This window comes from Cupressus sempervirens, chromosome 2 (assembly GCF_028749045.1).
Source record: "Cupressus sempervirens isolate cs-2001-9-10 chromosome 2, ASM2874904v1, whole genome shotgun sequence".
Taxonomy (NCBI): domain Eukaryota; kingdom Viridiplantae; phylum Streptophyta; class Pinopsida; order Cupressales; family Cupressaceae; genus Cupressus; species Cupressus sempervirens.
Window position 1 is genome coordinate 643,963,593 of NC_143119.1, and position 22,622 is coordinate 643,986,214.

The window sequence follows — 22,622 nt, forward strand, 5'->3', positions numbered from 1 at the left end:
AGTTACTTCAGTCAAACTTGGAACAGTCAATAGAAATACAAGTAACAACTTCTTCAGGTTTTCTGCCAATCATATGTTAACCCAGTTAGAAAAGGATAGCAAGGAAAAGAAGGAACTCAAAGCCTTAGTGGTGACCATGACTGCTTATATAGATTCACTAATGAATCTCAGGTACCAGTTGTTCAAACCCCTCAATCTTTTGATCCTAATTATGCAGACAACTAACAACTGGTAAAATAGATGCAAAAGGGGAAGTTTCTCTTGCATGCAATGCAAGATTGGGTGAATTCCATCATCAGAGAAGGTAATAAGTTTATCCTAGATTTCACCACTATGTATACTGAAGGGAAAACACTCTTGGGAGAAATTCAAACTCTTATTCTAGGGTGGGAAATCGAATAGGGTTGGTGTTAGGCTGTTGTGTTCCAGGTGATTGAAGTTGAAAAATTTGGAGTGCTTAAATTCCTAAGTGAGAACCCTATGAAAATTGTAGATTCCTGTATGTTGTTCATTATGAAAAATAATATGGGTTGGAAAGAATCGATCTACAAAGAAGCTATTAAAGAAATGCAATCCATCAAAAACAAGATTGCTGGGATGCATGAGGAGCTTCTTAAAGATATGAATATAATGAATCCTATAGGAATTCTATAGTTTGATGATGGCAACATGGATTCTGAAGCATTAAAAAAAAGCTTCAATGATGCTATTACAAATATTAAGGACAATGAATCGCCTACCGCTATTGATTTCACCACACTAGCAAATATTGAATCCATGTTATGTCTAAACAGGAACCTCATGCTGCAACAGAGCTTGAAGATCAAAGAATTTAAATGGCAAAAAGATTCTTGTAGGACTAAGCTGCTGAGTTTGAAGAACCCCCATTCTCATGTGATGCAAGAATTTATGAACACCTTCAGAAGCTAGAAATTGGTAAGACAAACTATGGGTGAGGGGGAAAAAGCCGATGATGAAGTTTGATCAGGATAGTTACTTTTGGTCATGTTTTGGGCAACCATTTTTAAAATTATTTTTGTTCTTATCGTAACTGTTTAAACCGAAATGGCTGGGCTTTAATGGAGGCCTTTTAGTTATGTAATAAAACTATAAATGCTGGGGCATTGAACTAATTAGGGGTGAGAATAAAAAGCTAGAAAATACTCTGATAAAATAGGTACTTTCAAATAGCAATAGACATACATACATATATATATATATATATATATATATATATATATATATATATATATATATATATATATATATATATATATATATATATATATATATATATATATATATATATATATATTTTGAATGACTGTGTGTAGGAAAGAAGTTTCTATATATATATATATATAATATTTGATCCCACTTTAAAACTTGGTGTTTGACGTGCTTAAATCATTGTTACTTTGTGAACATTTGATTTATCATTTGAAGATATCTATTGTTGTTTCTTCTGCAATTCATGTCGATCAAATTTCTTGAATGATTATTATGAATTTGTTGTATCATTTTTTTTTGAATAAATGGTTATGATGAAAAGATTTTGAGTAATTTTATTCTTATTGTATGAATGAATTATCACCTCACTACCTAGGAGTATGTGAGAGTCCTTATGTGCTTTCTGGAAAAAAGTGTGAAATTGGTTTTTGATTCATTGATAGATCTTTTAAAGGAAGTTGTACCTATAAATACAGAGAGAACAAATAACATGAAGTTTTCTCAATTGTTGTGAACATTTTTGTACTTTCCAAGTCTTGGGCATAGAGAAAATTATCATTGTGTAATAAAAAAGACAATCTGTTCACCAACAATCTCTTCCCTTCAAAATTTCTCATAATGGCTTGGTTAATTTCAAGAAACCATTTTAGTGTTCTAGAAGGTCTTGAGTTTGAAGTTTGTATCTCTTCATCTTGTTAGTGTAAATAATTATTATTTACACTTTACTTAGGATAAATGCATTATTTTATTATTTATTAGGTTAGACACTTAGGAGTTTGTGTACTCATATGAGTTGTCATGTTGACAACACAAGAGTTAGCAACTCTTTTATATCACATGGTGTCTACAATACTGGAGTTTGCATAATCAACTGAGTTGTCATGTTGACAACACAATTATTCACACTCTTAATTAAGCACATGGTGTCTACAACATAATCTTACATGACACACCTATGTAGGCTTATCCTCTCATCATCGCACTAACTTTTGTGCTCAATAGTGGATAATCCACTCTTGGTGGACATGTGCTTGGTTGTAAGACTTATCAGCGTGCTAACTCCTAGTTAGTCTAGAGGCCTTTATATTCAGGCACTCCTAGTGTGTAATACATCTAAGAACATTATTCATTCTCAAATCAATTGAATATCATATTGTTATTCTGATCATACTTTGTTGGTCTATTTTGTGCTAGTTATTGTGCTTCTTGGTCTTGGTGATTTTTCCATAAGACAAATTCTTACATGGTATCAGAGCATTAGAGGCATCATTTCATAGCCATTGGAGACCATTCTTTCTTCACCTCTCTGAGGACACCTCAATTCAGATCCAGAGTATTCACAACTATTGGTAGCATCTAGAGCTAAAGTGAACCTCACCATTGTGTTCACAGTGTCAATTTGGTGAAAATTGACTATAAATTTGCCTATGTTGGGCCATAGTCAAAATTGAGGGAAATTTTTCTTGCAAACTGGCACCCAAAGGCCCAATTTACAAATTAGGTATGATCTATTAGATTTGTGCATTTATTTTGTTTCACATCTACATTTTATTTTCTTTGTATTTTTCAAAGCATTATTGTTTTTTTTTTTTTTTAGGCCTGTAGGCTTGCAGAGAAATTCTTTTTGCAGGAACTAGGTGGTCAAATCTTGGCCCCTGTAGGTGGAATATTTCTTAGAATTTGGCATCTTCCATTACAAGCCAAATCACATAACCTGGCAGTTCAAATCATATTCAAGAAAATATTCCACATAATATGACAGTTACACAAATTTTGGCCAAACCAGCGAACAATGACAGAATATTCCTTACTCAAATATCGACATCAGCCTTCAATATTCTGGTGGCCTTCCCCCAATGCTCGATGGCATTCACCAAACATCCGATAGGTAGCTTTGTGTTTGTTAAACCCCCACGAGATTTTTCTTTTAAAAACTTCACATGCTTTTCCCACAGTGCATGTGGGATAATTTAACCCCTTTGTCGATGATTGTAGAAATGTCGGCCACCATGCCATGAATACCTCCTAGTGGACACACAACCACCACATGATGTCCTTCTCACCTTGACACATTGGCACCCAATTTGCCATGTGGGCTACAAAAGGCACCACTCCGCAACTGCCATGCGACATCTAGTGGATAGACAATCAACACCAACACATGCAAGACTCTCGTATGGCCATGTCACCTTTCATATGCCATGACAACATTCCACATTAGATTTTGTATAGTACGTACGCTGACATCATTTCTACATCACCTAGGGAGACTTTTTTGTTGACGTCAGCCAGTCACGTGATTAAAATTGATGATCATTTTACCATCATTAGCAGGAAAAATTACACTATCGTGATGGTCATTTGGACATCAAATTTAACCTTACAGTTTTCTGATTAGACCCCTCTCTAGATTCAATTTTGATTTGATAGTCCGACTTTGGGAGGCCATATCTCAGTCATCCAGGCTCCAAATCAGGTGCAATTTTTTTTTATTTTGGCTAGAGTTTCCTGAACTTTTTAGTGGTGCTATTATTTTCTAGTTTTAGTACATGGATGTTTCAAAAATTGCATTTTTTGGTGACTATACCTGTCCAATCCTACATTTTGCAACTTCAATTGCTCCGTACGGGCTCATCTAGACTTCAAATTAGGTTCCATTTTTTTTAAAGTGAATAATTTTTTGTCTACTTTCTAGATCTGCAATTAGGTTATAGGTTTGTGTAGACAAAAATACCATTTTCAAAATTAGGTCCTTTTCTGCATTGTAATGCTTTGATATAACTTTAGAATTGTTGTACGTTGTAAAGTTCCATATTTGAACTCTAAAAGGAGGTTGTAAATAGAAAAATCAGAAGTCTACTAAGTCCATTTTGACAAAGTGACCTATTGTAAATGCACTACCTATAAAGTGCCAAATCATGCATTAGGGGGGGTTGATTAATTACTTTTTGCATTTTAGGGGGTGCATACATTCATTGATCTCATGGAGTTTTGTTTCACATGTCAGTTCGGTGTTAGACCTAAGTTGACAAAGAGGAACTATCAGAAATGGAGTACCTTAATCATTGATCATTTAAGAAGAGAGCATAAGGAAGTATTTCCTTATTTTTGTTCCAGCGAACTGCTCTCTTCCATTGATCTGCCACCTATTAAAATAATTTTAGACATCATTTATTTCAGTGTCAATCATTATTTCTTTGATGTTATTGACAAGTTCAATTATCCTTATGACATTTGGATGGCTCTTTGGAAAGCATATGGAAATCCAACAATTCCTCCATTTCTAGAAGACATTCTATCTTTAGTCACTCTAGTTATAGTACCTTCAACTCTAGATGAGATCACACATCCTAATACTCCTGTTGATTCCACTAATCCAGTTCCAACAATAGATGCTCCTGATTCAATACAACAAGAAATACCATGTCTTCCTACTTCAGCTTCATGGGATGAATTCCTTCATGATATTACAGGGTTGTTCATGGAGTCTCACATTGAAGATGTGGGAGACATCGTTGATGACATCAATCTTCTCTTTTTTGAGGAGACTTCTTCACTTGTCCTGAGGGCACACTCTGATCCTTAACCACTTGATCATTCTAACATGATTGTGGAAATTTCTTTATAGTGGATGGAAAAGGAATCTTTCACTTATGAGGAGTCATATGAGTCTTTGGAGATTTTCTTCTAGTCTCCTTAGACATCATATTTTTTGAGGATTCTTCCTACTAGTTGGGGAGCATTATCTATGACACCTATGGCACCATTTCTTCCTACAAGTAGGAACATCATTCAGCTTTCATGGTGCAACGTCTTTAGTCATCAAGGCACTTCTATCATGAGTGTGCATTCATTGTTGAGGGGGTATGACATTGCTTCTCTTCCCACATCTTCCTATTAGGATGCTTCATCATCTTTGGAGGTTGATTCAGCTTCATACATGGACATGTTACCTTGTTTTCCACCTTATTTTGGGCATCCACCAGATTGGTTCGTGGCATCTTCATTCATCGAGGACTTGTTGACATATGAGAAGATCTCAAAGGCAGCATCCACCGCATGCTACATCTGGATCCCTCTTCCATCTTCCTATCCACAATGGGAAGCATATTTGCACCTATACTTGGTGTATCTTCTTCCTAAAGGGAGAAATGTTGTTTTTCAGCATTGGATTTACTTTTGTCTTCAAGCACCCATCATCACAAGATCCTTCACTAAGGGGGGGGATTTCATTGAAGGGTTTTCTATTGTATATGCACGATGTATGTCATAATGGGGGGGTCTTGTTTACTCCATCCATTCATGCATCTTTCTATATTGTACATATCTCTCTTTTTGGAGGAGAGTTTTTCCCATGAGGTTTTTCGTCTTTCTCCATTTGTAGAGAGATTTAATTGCATATCAGCATTGCATTTGTACTTGGGTACCTAACGTAGCCTAGTAGCCAGGACCCATTATGCATTTCATCATAGCTTTTGTGAGCTTAAGTGCATTCCCCTAATTTGCACTTAAGGGGGGGTGTTAGTGTAAATAATTATTATTTACACTTTACTTAAGTTTACGTAGGATAAATGCATTATTTTATTATTTATTAGGTTAGACACGTAGGAGTTTTCATATTCATATGAGTTGTCATGTTGACAACACAAGAGTTAGCAACTCTACTTTAGCACATGGTGTCTACAACACTAGAGTTTGCATAATCAATTGAGTTGTCATGTTGAAAACACAATTATTTACTCTTTTAATTAAGCACATGGTGTCTACAACATAATTTTACATGACACACCTCTCTAAGCTTGTCCTCTCATCATCGCACTAACTCATGTTCTCAATGGAGGATAATCCACTCTTGGTGGACATGTGCTTGGTTGTAAGACTTATTAGTGTGTTAACTCCTAGTTAGTCTAGAGGCATTTATATTCAGGCACTCCTAGCATGTAATACATCTGGGAACATTATTCATTCTCAAATCAATTGAATATCATATTTTTATTCTGATCATACTCTATTGGTCTATTTTGTGCTAGTTATTATGCTTCTTGGTCTTGGGTGATTTTACCCTAAGGCAAATTCTTACACATCTTCATTGCAAGGGACTCCATTTTGATTATAACTAGGAGTTGTGTAACATTATTGTGCAACATTATCATTGTCAATCCATTCATATTCATTCCTAAATTTTTCATTTATATTGTCTGACTTGATATAATTTTAATCTTTCATCTATACAATGTGATTCTCAATTGCTACATTTTCATCTTCCAACCCTCCATCTTCATCTTGAATCAATATATTGCCAATCTCAATGTTTTCAAATTCAACATCATTTTCACTAGAAACTATTGTTATAGGGGCAAATTCAATCACATTTTAACATACCTTGTCTCTTCTTCTGGTGATTATCTTTATCCTATTCCATATAAGCTTTGATTTCTTCACTTGTCTGCTTCCTCTTGTGCGTATTCTTTCGACAATAGTTATTCTCCATGCTGTCAGCAATTTCAGGACAACAAACAAACTAATTTAACTAATCCCTAAAAAATTAGGACCCCAAAGTTGTCTTTTTCTGCGCAACAATTAGAAACCCACATAAAAATAGAATAACATGTGATTGTTGGGTTTGGGAACCCAAAGAATCATTTTTTTCATTTTGCCAGTAAAAATTATTGTGTACTCAATTACTCCCACCAAATTTGTAAAACAAAATATGTACATGTATGTTAAATTACATATATTGTATATATGTAATGTGATGTTTAACATATATTATATATGTCTAATGTGTTGTACATGTATGTTTAATATTGTATATCAATTTAACATATGTTTTATCACATATGTTAATTTTATATATTTATAATCACATATATTTAATAACATATGCCATTAAACATATGTATAATAATTTAACATATGTTATTAACATATCTATGTTTCATGACATAATATGAATTATATTAAATATGTTATATATGTTTAATAACATATGTTTTTAAAGCTAAAGACAACATATGTCCCTAGGGATCCTAGGAGCCCCAGGGACTTATTATAATTGTTCAAATGGGTCAAAAGGGGTCATATAAATGACCCTTTTTGACCCATCCACTTCGGATGAGTCAAAAGGGGTCATAGGATAACATGTGACCCTTTTCAACGCATTCCATAACAACATATGTCCCTAAGGTTCCTAGGACCCTTAGGGACCTATTATAATTGTTTGAATGGGTCAAAAGGGGTCATATGATAATCTATGATCCATTTCAACGCATTCCATGAAAAACCATGTTGCTAGGGATCCTAGGACCCTTAAGAACCCATTTATTTATTTGAAAGGGTTGAAAGGGGTCACAAGATAACCTCTAACTCATTTCAATGCATTCCATGACAACATATGTCCCCAAGGGTCCCAGAAACCCTAACGACTTAATTCATTTGTTTGAATGGGTCGAAAGGGGTCATAACATGACCTATAACTTCTTTTGATGCATTTCATGACAACATATGTCCCTAGGGGTCCTAGGACCACTAGGGAGCTATTTCATTTTTTTGAATGGGTCGAAAGGGTTCATAGGATAACTTGTGACCCCATTCGATATATTCGATGACAACATATGTCTTTAGGGACCTATTATAATTGTTCGAATGGGTTGAAAGGGGTCATAGGATAACCTCTGACACATTTCAACATATTCCATGACAACATACATCTAGAGGGTTCCTAGGACCCCTAGGGACCTATTTCAATTGTTCAAATGGGTCAAAAGGGGTCATTGGATAATCTATGACTCATTTCAATCCATTTCATGACAACATCTGTCCCTAGGAGTCCTAGGAATCCTAGGGACATATTATAATTATTTGAATGGGTCAAAAGGGGTCATAGGATAACTTGTGACCCCTTTTGATGTGTTCCATGACAACATATGTCCTTAGGTGTCCTAGGACCCCTAGGGACCTATTATAATTGTTTAAATAGGTTGAAAGGGGTCAAAAGATAACATTTGATCCATTTCAACACTTTTCATGACAACATATATCCCTTGGGGTCCTAGGGTCCCTAGGGACCTCTTTCATTTGTTTGAGTGGGTCAAAAGGGGTCATAGAATAACGTTTGACACATTTCAATGCATTCCATCACAACATATATCCCTAGGGGTCCTAAGACTATAAAGACCTATTATAATTGTTTTAATAGTTCAAAAGGGGTCATAAGATAACTTGTGATGCCTTTTGACACATTCCATGACAACATGTGTTCCTTGGGGTCCTATGACCCTTAGGGACCTATTTAATTTGTTTCAATGGGTTGAAAGGGGTCATACAACAACCTATGACCCCTTTTAATGAATTTTATAACAACATATGTTCCTTGGGGTCTTATGACCCTTAGGGACCTATTTTATTTGTTTAAATAGGTTATAAGATAACTTGTGACCTCTTTCAAGACATTCCATGACAACATTTGTCCCTTGGGGTCCTACGACCCCTAGGGACCTATTTTATTTATTAGAATGGGTCAGAAGGGGTCATAAGACAACCTATGACCCTTTTCAATGCATTTTATAACAACATATGTTCCTTGGGGTCCTAGGACCCTTAGGGATCTATTTCAACCTATTACCCCTTTGACCATAGGATAACTTAGGATAACCTTTAACCCCTTTCGATGAATTTCATTAAAACATATGTCCCTAGGGATCCTAGAATCCCTAAGGACCTATTTCATTTGTTCAAATGGATCAAAAGGGGTCATAGGATAACTTGTGACATTTTTTGAGGCATTTCATGACAACATATGTCCCTAGGGGTCCTCCTAGGACCTATTTCATTTGTTCGAAAGGGTCAAAAAGGGTCATAGGATAACCTATGACCCATTTTGAAGCATTTAATGACAACATATGTCCTTAGGGGTCCTACAACCCCTATCAACCTATTTCATTTGTTTTAATGGATGAAAAAGGTCATAGGATAACTTGTGACACCTTTTGATGCATTCCATGATAACATATCTCCCTTAGAGTCCTTGGACCCCTAGTGATCCCTTTTATTTGTTTGAATGGGTTGAAAGGGTCATAGGATAAATTGTGACCCCTTTTGATGCATTTCATGACAACATATGTTCCTAGGGACCTATTATAATTGTTCAAATGAGTTGAAAGAGATCATAGGATAACCTGTTACCCCTTTCAATGCATTCCATGACAATATATGACCCTAGGGGTCATAAGAGCCCTAGAGAACTATTTCATTTGTCCGAATGGGTTGGAAGGGGTCATAGGTTTTGGAAGGGGTAATATAATAACCTATGACCCCTTTCAATGCATTATATGAAAACATGTGTCCTTAGGGGTCCTAGAACCCTTAGGAACATGTTATAATTTTTTGAATGGGTCAGAAGGGGTCATAGGATAACTTGTGACCCTTTTCAACATATTCCATGATAGCATATGTCCCTTGGGGTCCTGGGACCCTTGGGGACTTATTTCATATGTTCGAATGGGTCAAAAGGGGTCATAAGATAACCTATGACCCCTTTTGATGCATTCCATGATAACATATGTCCCTTGGGCCCCTAGGGACATATTTTAATTGTTTGAATGTGTCGAAGGGGTCATAGGATAACTTGTGACCCCTTTCAATACATTTTATGACAATATATGTCCCTTGGAGTCCTAGGACCCCTACAAACCTATTTCATTTGTTTGAATGGGTCAGAAGGGTCACAAGATAACCTCTAACCCCTTTCAATGCATTCCATAACAATATATGTTCATAGAGGTCCTAGGAACCCTAGGGACCTACTTGTTTGAATGAATCAAAATGGGTCATAGCATAACCCATGACTCCTTTCAATGTATTCCATGACAACATATGTCCCTAGGACCCCTAGGAACCTATTTCATTTTTTTTAATGGGTTAAAAGAGATCATAGGATAACTTATGACACCTTTCAACATATTCCTTGACAACATATGTCCCTAAGGGTCCTAGGATGCCTAGGGACCTATTATAATTATTCAAATTGGTTGAAAGGGGTCGTAGGATAACCTATTTTCCATTTCACTGCATTATATGACAACATATGTCTAGAGGACTCCTAGGACCCCTAGAGACCTATTTCATTCATTCGAATGAGTTGAAAGGGGTTATAGGATAACCTATGACCCCTTTTGATGCATTCCATGATAACATATGTCTCTAGAGGTCTTAAAACTCCTAAGGACATATTATAATTGTTCAAATGGGTTGAAAGGCATCATAGGATAACTTGTTACCCCTTTCAACACATTCCATGACAACATATTTCCTTTGGAGTCCTAGGACTCCTAAGGAACTATTTCATTTATTTAACTATGTTGAAAGGGGTTAGATGATAACCTATGACCCCTTTTGTTGTTTACTATGGGGCCTGATTAGTCCCCAAGTGTGAGATTGTTAGATTGTGGTGACTGATCAGGGAAGTAATGTACATACTCCATAAATGTTTTTTGAGGCTATTTTATTGAAATTTTATGAATGATATGTTGTAAGTAATTTTAACCCTAAAGCGACAAAAATACTTATATAAAAGGGCTAAGTGTTAGGGATTGTTTCATTGTGGGTGATGAAAACATTGCTTCTTGCGACAATATTGAGCTCTAAGGGATTAAAAATTGTAGCTAGGTTGTAATCATTGGATCGTAATAATATTGGACTTGCTATTTGGTGGACATAGCCTAGGGTTTCGGTGAACCACATTAAATCTTTGTGCCTTGCATTCTCTTCTTTGTGATCTATTCTTTTCTGATATTGCTTACATTTGCATGTAATAGTTATTTCTGTCTAAGGTTAATTTTAATAAGTGGTACCAGAGCAAGGTTGTTTTTTAGTTATCCTCTGCAGGAAAGTCTCACGGTTGAGTGGGAGCGATGACAACTGAGGGTAAGTCGAAGGTTGACAAGTTTAATGGGTAGAACTTTCAGTTATGGAAGATGCAAATGGAAGACTATCTTTATCAGAAGGATTTATGGAAGACATTGGAAGGAAAAACCAAGAACCAAGGAACCATTAAAAATGAGGATTGGGATCTTTTAAACAAAAAGGATCTTGGAAGCATTCAATTATGCTTGGCACCATCAGTGACATTCAACATTAAAAAAGTGAAGATGATGAAAGAGTTGATGAAAACCTTGGCTGCACTATATAAAAAGCCCTCTACTTCAAATAAGGTATTTCTCATGAAGCATTTATTTAATATGAAAATGACAGAAGGTGGATATGTCCCAGATTATTTAAATGATTTTAATATTATTATTAGTCAGTTATCTTTTGTGGGCATTAATTTTGATGAATAAATTAAGCTCTCTTGATTTTGTGTTCTTCACCTAAAAGCTAGAATGGCTTGGTAATGATTGTGAGTAATTCTATCTCTGGATCTGATACCCTACAATATGATGATGCGATCGATATTATTTTGAGTGAGGAAACTTGTAGGAAAACCTCAGGTGGATCTACATTAGGAAGTGCTTTCAATGCACAAAGCAGAGGTAGAATGACTGAGAGAGAAATAATTTTAGAAATCATGGGAAATTAAGAGGAAGGTCAAAGGGGAGGAGGTATCAATCGAGAGGACCAAACGACTATTAGTACTATGGGAAACCAGGGCATAAAAAGAAAGATTACAAGACTCGAAAGGAAAATGAAGGAGATAATCTAGAAGGGAACAAGGAGGAAAATGTGGTAATTAGCAAATCTGAAGAGGATGCTTTGCTTCTATCTTTAGAAAGTATTGATGATTCATGGGTTTTAGATTTTGGTGCTTCATTTCATGCTACACCTCATAGAGGTTATTTCATTGATTATGTCCAAGGGGATTTTGAACTTGTTTATTTGGGGGATAATGAACCCTATCAAATTGTTGGAAAGGGAAAAGTTAAGATTAAGTTGCAGAATGAGAATCATTGGCTACTACATGAGGTAAGACATGTTTCAAGACTGAGTATGAATTTAATTTCAGCAAGGCAACTCGGTGGTGAGGGTTGTGTAGTTACTTATAATGATAAAAATTGGAAGGTTTCAAAAGGTTCCCTTGTAGTAGAAAAAAGGTGTGAAAGTAGGCACCTTATATCTTTGTACAAGTCATGTTGTTCCTTCTATTTTGGTTGTTTAAGAGAAAAATGAATGTTGAGGAACAATTGCTTCCATTGAGTAAGGAGAACAATTAGCTACTATAGATTTTGATACAATGCTGTGGCACAATAGATTTGGACACATGAGTGAGAAAGGTATGGAATTACTTCATTAAAAGAAAGTTTTACAAAGTTTGAAAATGTGTTAATATGGATTTAAGTGAAAGTTGCATGTATGGAAAACAAAAGAGAGTTAGTTTTGTAAAGACTGGGAAGGAAAATAAAAGTGAGAGATTAGAGCTTGTGCATATAGATGTATGGGGACCAACTCAGGTATCTTCCCTTGGTGGATCTCATTATTATGTTATATTTATTGATGATGAACTAGAAAACTATGGGTTTTTTTCCTTAGACAAAAATATGATGTATTTCAAACTTTTAAAAAATGGAAATGCTTGGTTGAAAATGAGAATGGTAAGAAATTAAAATATCTCAGATCTGATAATAGTGGTGAGTATTGCAATCATGAATTTGAGGATTATTTCTGCACTAATGGTATTCATAGACATAAAACTATTTCAAGGATTCCATAGGAAAATGGAGTGGTTGAATGCATGAACAAGACAATAATAGAGCCTACAAGGAGCATGAGGTTACATGTTGGGTTGTCCTTAAACATGTGGGTGGAGGCTATCAATATTGTTTTATAATTGATTAATAGAGGTCCCTCTACTCCTTTGGATTGTGGTATTTTAGAGGAAGTATGAACTGGTAAGAAGGTGAGTTATTCTTTTCTCAAAACCTTCAGTTGTGAAGCATTTGATCATATAGATTCTGAAAATAAAACCAAGCTGAAAGCTAAGTCAAAGAAATGTGTATTTTTTGGATATGACATTAATGAATTTGGTTATAGGCTTTGGAATTTTGAAAATCATAAAATTGTAATAAGTAGTGATGTCATATTCAATGAGAAAGTGTTGTACAGAGATTTATTGCAGCAACATGAGAAGAAAGATGATGATTATGTAGTGTTGGATGATACTCAAAAAAGATGATGTTCCAACACTTCCTCATGATGTGTAACAACTACAACAACAAATACCACACACACCAGTGAATGTTAGATAGTCAACAAGGATAAGTAGACCTCCAGAAATATTTTATCCCTCTTTGTATTCTATTTTACTTACTGATGTTGGTGAACCAAAATCTTATGATGAAGTTGTGCAAGTGGATACTGAGATTCCGTGGGAGTCTACAATGGCAGACGAAATGGACTCCTTGCTAAAAAATAATACTTGAGATTTATGCAAGTTGCCTACAAGTAAATGGGCTTTAAAGAATAAAGGGGTTTACAAGTTGAAAGAAGAGGATGGAGGTAAGAAATGATTTAAATCTAGGTTAGTTGTAAAAGCATTTGCACAGAAAAAAAACATTGATTTTGATGAGATATCCTCTCCTATTGTAAACATGATTTCTATCCGTACTGTTTTAAGTATTGTGGCTACTAAAAATTTGCATTTGGAGTAGCTTGTGTTAAAACAACCTTATTTCATGGTGATTTGGATAAAGAGATATAAATGGCACAACCACAGGGATTTGAGGTCAAGGATAAGGAGAACTTAGTGTGCAAATTGAAGAAAAGTTTATATGGCTTGAAGCAAGCACGTCGACAATGGTATCTAAAATTTGATAGTTGTATGCATGAGCATGGGATATAGTAGGTGTCATTAAGATCATTGTGTTTATTTAAAGAGGTTGGAGGATGAAAACTCGATTATTTTATGTTTATATGTTGATGATATGCTTGTAGCTAGGTCTAACATAGATCACATTAAGGGGCTAAAATGCCAGTTAGCACATGTATTTTCTTTGAAGGATTTGGGAGAAGCAAAACAAATCCTTGGTATGAAGATTTGCAAAGATAGAAAGAACATAAAATTGACTTTATCTTAGGTTGATTATATTGTGAAGGTGCTGCAACATTTCTCTATAGAGAATGCTAAAGTTGTCAGTACACCTTTACCTTGTCATTTAAAGTTGACTAAAGAGATGTGTCCCAAGACACAAGAAGAGGAGGATGAGATGTCCAAGGTACCTTATGCTTCAATTTAGGAAGCTTGATGTATGATATGGTATGTACAAGGCCAGATATTGCACATGCAGTGGGAGCAAGTATATGAGTCATCGAGGGCATGAGCATTGGAATGCAGTTAAATGGATTCTTAGATATTTGAGAGGAACATCCAGTAAGTGTCTACATTTTAGGGGCTATAATACTGATTTACAAGGATATGTTGACTTAGATTTGGGAGGGGATATTGATACCAGGCAGAGTACTACATGTTATTTATTTACTATTGGTGGGGCATCATTGAGCTGATTTTCTCACTTGTAGAAAGTTAATGCTTTATCCACTATAGAGGCAAAGTATGTTGCTGCTATAGAGATAATCAAGGAGATGATATGGCTTCAGTTATTCTTGGAAGAATTTGGACACCCTCAGAAAAATAATTATTTGTTTAAAGATAGTTAGAGTGCCATTCATCTTGCAAAGAATTTTTCTCTGCACTCAAAGACAAAACACATACAGTTGCAGTACCATCTCATTCAGTTAAAGTTGGACAAGATACATAAAAATGACAATCCAACATATATGTTTACAAAGGTAGTGATAAGGGAGAAGCTAAACTCCACTTCAACTTCAGTTGGTCTTTTAGACTAAATAGAATAAAAGAACAACAGAGTCCAGTGTGGTTTGATCTAGCGGGAGCCTCATGGAGTAGCAGCATAGCTACAAGACCAGTCTCTAAGTGGGAGATTGTTGTTTAGTGTGGAGCCTAATCAATTACCAAGTGGGAGATTGTTAGATTGTGGTGACTGATCAGGGAAGTACTATACATACTCCATAAAAATAAATTGGGGCTACTTTGTTGGAATTTTATGGCCAAAATGTTGAAGCTAATTTTAACCCTAAAGCGACAAAAATACTTGTATAAAAGGGCTTAGGGTTAGGGATTGTTTCATTGTAGGTGATGCAAACATTGCTTCTTGTGGCGGTATTGAGCTATAAGGGATTACAAATTGTAATCAAGTTGTAATCATTGGATCGTAATAATATTGGACTTCTTGTTTGGTGGACTAGCCCAAGGTTTGGGTGAACCATGTTAAATCTTGGTGTCTTGTGTTCTCTTCTATGTGATCTATTATTTTTTGATATTGTTTATATTTTCATGCAATAGTTATTTCTATATGAGGTTAATCCTAACACCCTTCGATGTATTCTATGACAAAATATGTCCCTTGGGGTCCTAGGACCCCTAAGGACATATTTTAATTGTTTGAATGGGTCAAGAGGGGTCATAATATAAACTATGACCCCTTGCGACACATTTCATGAAATAATATGTCCCTTGGCGTCCTAGGATCCCTAGGGACCTATTTCATTTGTTCAAATGGGTTGAAAGGGGTCATATGATAATTTATGACCCCTTTCAATGCATTTCAAGACAATATATGCTCCTTGGAGTCTTGGGACCCCTAGGGCCCTATTTCATTTGTATTAATGGGTTGAAAGGGGTAAAAGAATAACCTTTGACCCCTTTCAACACATTCCATGACAACATATGTCCCTAGGGGTCCTCGAACCCCTAGTGACATATTTCATTTATTTGAATGGGTCAAAAGGGGTCATAGGAGAGCCTATAACCCCTTTTGATGCATTTGATGACAACATATGTCCCTAGTGGTCCTAGGACTCCTAGGGACCAATTTCATTTGTTTGAATGGGTTGAAGGGGGTCATAGGATAACCTATGACTCCTTTTGACACATTCCATGACAACATATGTCCCTAGGGCTCCTAGGATCCTTTAGGACATTATTATTGTTGGAATGAGCCGAAAGGGGTCATAGGATAACCTATGACCCCTTTTGACACATTCCATGACAATATATGTCCCTTGTGGTCTTAGGACCCCTAGGGACCTATTTCATTTGTTCGAATGGGTCAAAAGGGGTCATAAGATAACCTATGACCCTTTCAGTGCATTTTATCATAACACATGTCCCTTGGGGTCCTAGGGACCCCTAGTGACCTATTTCATTTGTTTGAATGGGTCAAAAAGGGTCATAAGATAAATTTTAACCCCTTTCACTGCATTCCATGACAATATTTGTCCTTAGGGGTCCTAGGACCCCTAGGGACCCATTCCATTTGTTTGACTAGGTCAAAAGGGGTCGTAGGATGATTTGTGACCCCATTTAACACATTTTATGACAACATATGTCCTTAGGGGTCATAAAATCTCTAGACAACTATTTTATTTGATCAAATGGGTTGGAAGGGGTTAGAGGATAATCTCTAGCCCATTTTGATACATTTTGTTGGAATTACAAGGGGAAAGAGTAAACTTCTAAGGGGGGAGGGATGAATTAGTAGTTTAACCTTGGACCCATAAAACTTTCACCATTCATTCATTACATGCACAAGTAAGCTAAAACAACATGTAAATCATATGCATCTAAACCATATAACCATGTAAGCATTCACACACATAACACCATATATGATTACCTAGAAACCCTCCAAGTGAGAAGGTAAAACTGGGGTGGGGATGATAGCCACAATTCTTCACTACTGTAGTAATAAACTGTATCCAATGAAGGTTACAATAATTTGACCATGAAACATGATCTACCCTTTGAAAGGTCTACCCTATTAAAGGCTTACAAAGACTGTTAGGTATCACCTTGTTAGAGGATTTCAACACCTTGTTAGAAGTGTGCCTTGTTAGAGGACTTCAACTTACAACTAAGTAAGCACCCTGTTAAAGGATTTTGTACAACCTATTGGGACTACTCTGTTAAGAGATTTAACTGAATCACCTGTTAAAATGTCTTAGCATAGATCTTGTGATTGGCACTTGCTTGCTTGATAACAGATCACCTCTACACAATATCTTATTGATCCTTCATGATCATATGTCTCAATGCTATATCCTTTGCTCTATCCTCTGTTCTTCTCTAATGATTCTACAATTCACTCTTTCATCACAACTTCTAAGTCATCTTGAATGCTCTACAAACTATCTTGTTCAGTCCAATTCCTTCCACATTCCCTCTCCTCTATCATTGTCATAAAGAGTTTAGGGCTTCATCCTCCTTAAGAAGACTTTGGTGGCTTAGGGTTAGGTATGAATCTACAGCCGAGATTCATCCATTTTTCCGCTTAATTCTTCCCATTTTCTGATTGGTTGCATGTAATTGCATAGGGAATCTAAATAAAGATTCGTTCTTATATCGAAATATCAAAATATAATCTTAAGTCAGCTCAAAAATAGTTTACATAGTTTTTTGTGCCATTACAAACAAATATGTCAAAATGTGTCACTCGACATATGAAGTGTTTGATGCTCGGCATGCATTGTTTTGTATACTGTGACTCAGCACTTGCATTACTCGACATCCATTGTTTACTTAGCTCTTGAATCACTTGACATGGTCTATCTACTTGGAAACTGAGTGACTCGACACATGAGTGACTTGGCACTCATTGCAACTTGGCATGGTCTAATATTTACATGTTGTGCTAGGCATGTATTACTAGTTTAGCATGAACTAAGTAAATGGATTAAGTCTGTTGATACTCACTTGTCAAAACCAATCTAAGATCAACACATGTTTCATGATAATATATGTCCTTAAGGGTCCTAGGACACCTCAAGACATATTATAATTGTTTGAATGGATTGAAAGGGGTCATAGGATAACCCATGACCCCTTTCAACACATTCCATGAGAAAATATGTCCTTTGGAGTCTGAGGACCCCTAGGGACTTCTTTCATTTGTTCAAATGGGTTGAAAGGGGTCATAAGATAACATATGACCCCTTTTGACACATTCCATGACAACATATGTCCCTTTGGGTTCTAGGACCCCTAGGAACCTATTTCATTTGTTTGAATAGGTTGAAAGTGGTCATAGGATAACCTTTGACCCTTTTTGACATATTTCATGACAAAATACATCCCTAGGGGTCCCCCTAGGGACCTATTTCATTTATTCAAATGGGTTGAAAGGAGTCATAGAATAACATGTGAGTTCTTTTCATGCTTTCCATTACAACATATGTCACTAGGGGTCTTAAGACCCCTAAGAACCTATCTCATTTGTTCAAATTGGTTGAAAGATGTCATAGGATAAAATCTTACCCTTTTCAATGTATTCCATGAAAACATATGTCCCTAGGGGTCCTAGTATCCCTAGGGACATATTATAATTCATTGAATGGGTTGCAAGAGGTCATAGGATAACCTATGAAACCTTTCAATGCATTCCATGACACCATACGTCCATAGGGGTCTTAGGACCCCTAGAAACCTATTTCATTTGCTCAAATGTGTCGAAAGGTGTCATAGGATAGCCTATGGCCCCTTTTGACACATTCTATAACATGTCCCTAGGAGTCCTAGGACCCATAGGGAGCTATTTCATTTGTTCCAATGGGTCAAAAGGGGTCATTTAATAACTTATGGCCCCTTTCAATGTGTTCCATGACAACATATGTCCCTAGGGGTTCTAGGACCCTTAGGGACCTATTTTATTTGTCCCAATGAGTTGAAAGGGATCATATGATAACCTCTGACCCCTTTTGGTGCATTCTATGACAAAATATGTCTCTAGCAGTCCTAGGACCTCAAGGGACCTATTTCATTTGTTTGAACTGGTCAAAAGGGGTAATAAGATAACTTGTGATGCTTTTCAACACATTCCATGAGAAAATATGTCCCTAGTGTTAGAGTAAATAATTAATATTTAATTATTTATTCTATTGCTTAAGCTTACTTAGGTCATGCATTCATTTAATATTTTATATTTAATGCATGTAGTGGTTAGTTGTTGACAACTCGGGAGTTTTCTCCTTTTTTAGCATATTCCATTTTTTGTGGATATGTGCTGAGTTGTCATTTTTGTCCTCTACCTCCTTCCAGCTTGTTCTACAAGCTTCCATGAGCTCTTTATATTCGGGCTCTCTCTCATTGTATCGATAATAATATCAGATCATCATATCATTTCTTATTGTAAATACATTTCTTCTTGTGTTTGCATTATGATGGCTCTCATGTCCGTTTAGGGTTTTTGCCCATGCTCCATGCTTTTCCCCTTCTTGGTTTCTCTTTGACAGGTTTGCATGCAGGTGATCTTGGCATCTTCGGAGTTGGCTTTCCTCAACTCCAACATGGTATCATAGCCTTCCTGCTGCTGCTTCGTTGAAGAAATTTTGAAGCCGTGATTTGAAGTCACAAACCCTAGTTTGTTTGTGCATTTTTTCTTCAAATCAGGGGATCAGTGATTTTTCGGAGCACTTTGGGCCCAAATGGACATCACCATTGGATCCGGAAGGCCGTTTGCAGTCAGGATTCATATAAAACTTTTCGATTTCGGACACAGGGCAATTTTGGCGAATTTTTGAGGCTTCCAGGTCGCTGCCGTACGGATCGTACGGACGCAGAGCGTAAAAATTTCAAAAAAAAGAGGGTTTTCGGGGGCCGCCGCCGCGCCACCGCGGGGCTCGTCCGCCGCCCTCCGCCGGCGGCTCCTCACAGCTCCGCCGCCCTGCGGCCACCTCCGCCGGCGGCTCCTCTCAGCTCCGCCACCCTGCGGCTGCCTCAGCCAACTCTGCAGCACAGTCAGCACCAGTTTGTGCGTGACACGTGGCAGGTGCGCCACGTGGCACCTGCCACGTCATCATCCGTACTGCCACGTGGCACTTATTTTTTGCGGCGACGGCCTCCAAGCCGTCAAATTTAATTGCGTGAATTGCTAACGTCAGCGCTGCATTAGCCCTTGCATGCACCTCTCCTGATTCACTTTTGGACCTACTTGTGGTTTTTTGGCCATAACTCTTGCATACGGAGGTATTTTTCCAATCCAAAAGAAGCGCCGAAAAGCTGGTTCCAAGACGAAGATTTTGGTGCAGGTATTTTTAGGTTTTGATGCTTTTTTATTGCCTATTTTTTCAGTTAAAGTCCAAAGTCCTCTTTTTGACTCCGGCATGCATTTCTTTTGCGTCCCATGTCTGTTTTTGGAAAACTTTATATTTTTGGAAAGCTGGTTTTCTCATCTTTTCAGAACTGTCGTCTTTTTTTCTCACTTTTGGCCTCTTCTCTTTCTATCATAGTTTTGGCATTTTTGCTCTATGGTGGATATTTTGAGTGTTTTAGGCCCGAGGATCGTTTTCCTGGCATGGTTTGCTTTCTTTTCGGCTGTACTTTCTTTTGGTTCAGCTCTTTTTCATTTTTGATCATTGTAGCTATCCTTTTTGAAGCACTTTTCATTTTCGCACTGAGATAAACTGTCACTTTTACATTCTGGGAGTCATGAACGTTGTTTTGAGTCAGGTGTACTTGCACTATTTCATAAAGCACCATGGGGGGGATTATTTGTTTGCTGTTTTAGGCATTCTCCCTTTGTCAAGTGAGTGTCCCTTCCACGACATTAGCCCATGCAGAGTCAGTAAGACCGTGTCTTTATCGGTGTCTATACTTCTTTTCCTCTCTCCTCGTTCTTGGTTCGTTTGCAGAAGATTTTGGCTCACCTTCTCAGTTGCCTGTCATCACACCCCGTCTGCATTAAGGGGGGATTATGCTGTGTTCTAATGCATCCGTGGTTCGATGGTTCGATAGTGTGAACTATGTATTCAGTGGTTGATCCTACATACAAGGCGATTGAAGTGGCTGGCTACCTATGCATTTCGGTGAGATGGATCATCTACCATATAGACATGCTCAGTTCGTGCCTTCTTCTTCCATGAAGGTTTCTTCAGATCAACAGTTTGACAGATTTGCGGCTCTTCATGCTTCAGTGATGCTGCTTCTTCATGATCACTCATTGTTCCTATTTTAGGGGACATTTTCCCTAGTTGGAGACTTCTTCAGCTCTTCACTGGGTTCTTACCTCTTTTTAGGGGAGGGTTTTTCCCATGTGGTTTTCTCTCTTTCCCTGCTTACAGAGGTTTCATCTTCTTGCATTGTACTTGGGTACCTAAAATGGCCTCGTTGCCGGGACCCATTATGCATTTCATCTTAGTTTTGTGAGCTTAAGGCATTTCCCTAAGTTGCACTTAAGGGGGGGTGTTAGAGTAAATAATTAATATTTAATTATTTATTCTATTGCTTAAGCTTACTTAGGTCATGCATTCATTTAATATTTTATATTTAATGCATGTAGTGGTTAGTTGTTGACAACTCGGAAGTTTTCTCCTTTTTTAGCATATTCCATTTTTTGTGGATATGTGCTGAGTTGTCATTTTTGTCCTCTACCTCCTTCCAGCTTGTTCTACAAGCTTCCATGAGCTCTTTATATTCGGGCTCTCTCTCATTGTATCGATAATAATATCAGATCATCATATCATTTCTTATTGTAAATACATTTCTTCTTGTGTTTGCATTATGATGGCTCTCATGTCCGTTTAGGGTTTTTGCCCATGCTCCATGCTTTTCCCCTTCTTGGTTTCTCTTTGACAGGTTCGCATGCAGGTGATCTTGGCGTCTTCGGAGTTGGCTTTCCTCAACTCCAACACCTAGGGGTCCTAGGACTCCTAGGGACATATTTAATTTGTTTGAATGGGTCAAAGGGGTCATAGGTATATTTTGACGCATTTCATGACAACATATGTCCCCATGGGTCCTAAGACCCCTAGGGACCCATTTCATTTGTTTGAATGGGTAAAAAAAGGTTCATAGGATAACATGTGACCCCTTTTGACACATTTCATGACAACATATATATCCCTTGGAGTCCTCAGAACCCTAGGGACCTATACTATTTGTTTGTATTGGTTGAAAGGGGTTATAGGATAGCCTATGACCACTTTTGATGCATTCCATGACATCATATTTCCCTAGGGGTTCTAGGACCCCTGATAACATATTATATTTGTTTGAATGGGTCAATAACCTATGACCCCCTTTAACACATTTCAACAATTTGATGTGTCTTAAGGTGTCCTAGGACCCCTTAAGACACATATTATCTGATCAAATGGGTCAAAGGGGGGTCATGGGGTATCCTTTTACCTTCGTTGACCCATTCAAATGATATTATGTGTCTCAAGGGGTCCTAAGACCCCTTAGGATGTTATCAAATGGGTCTTAATTCACATATTATCATATCAAATGGGTCAAAGGGGGTCATCTAGGATTCATTATGACCCCCTTTGACCAAATAGAAGCATATTGCACTAAAATAGATAATTATACAATATACTATATCATACTA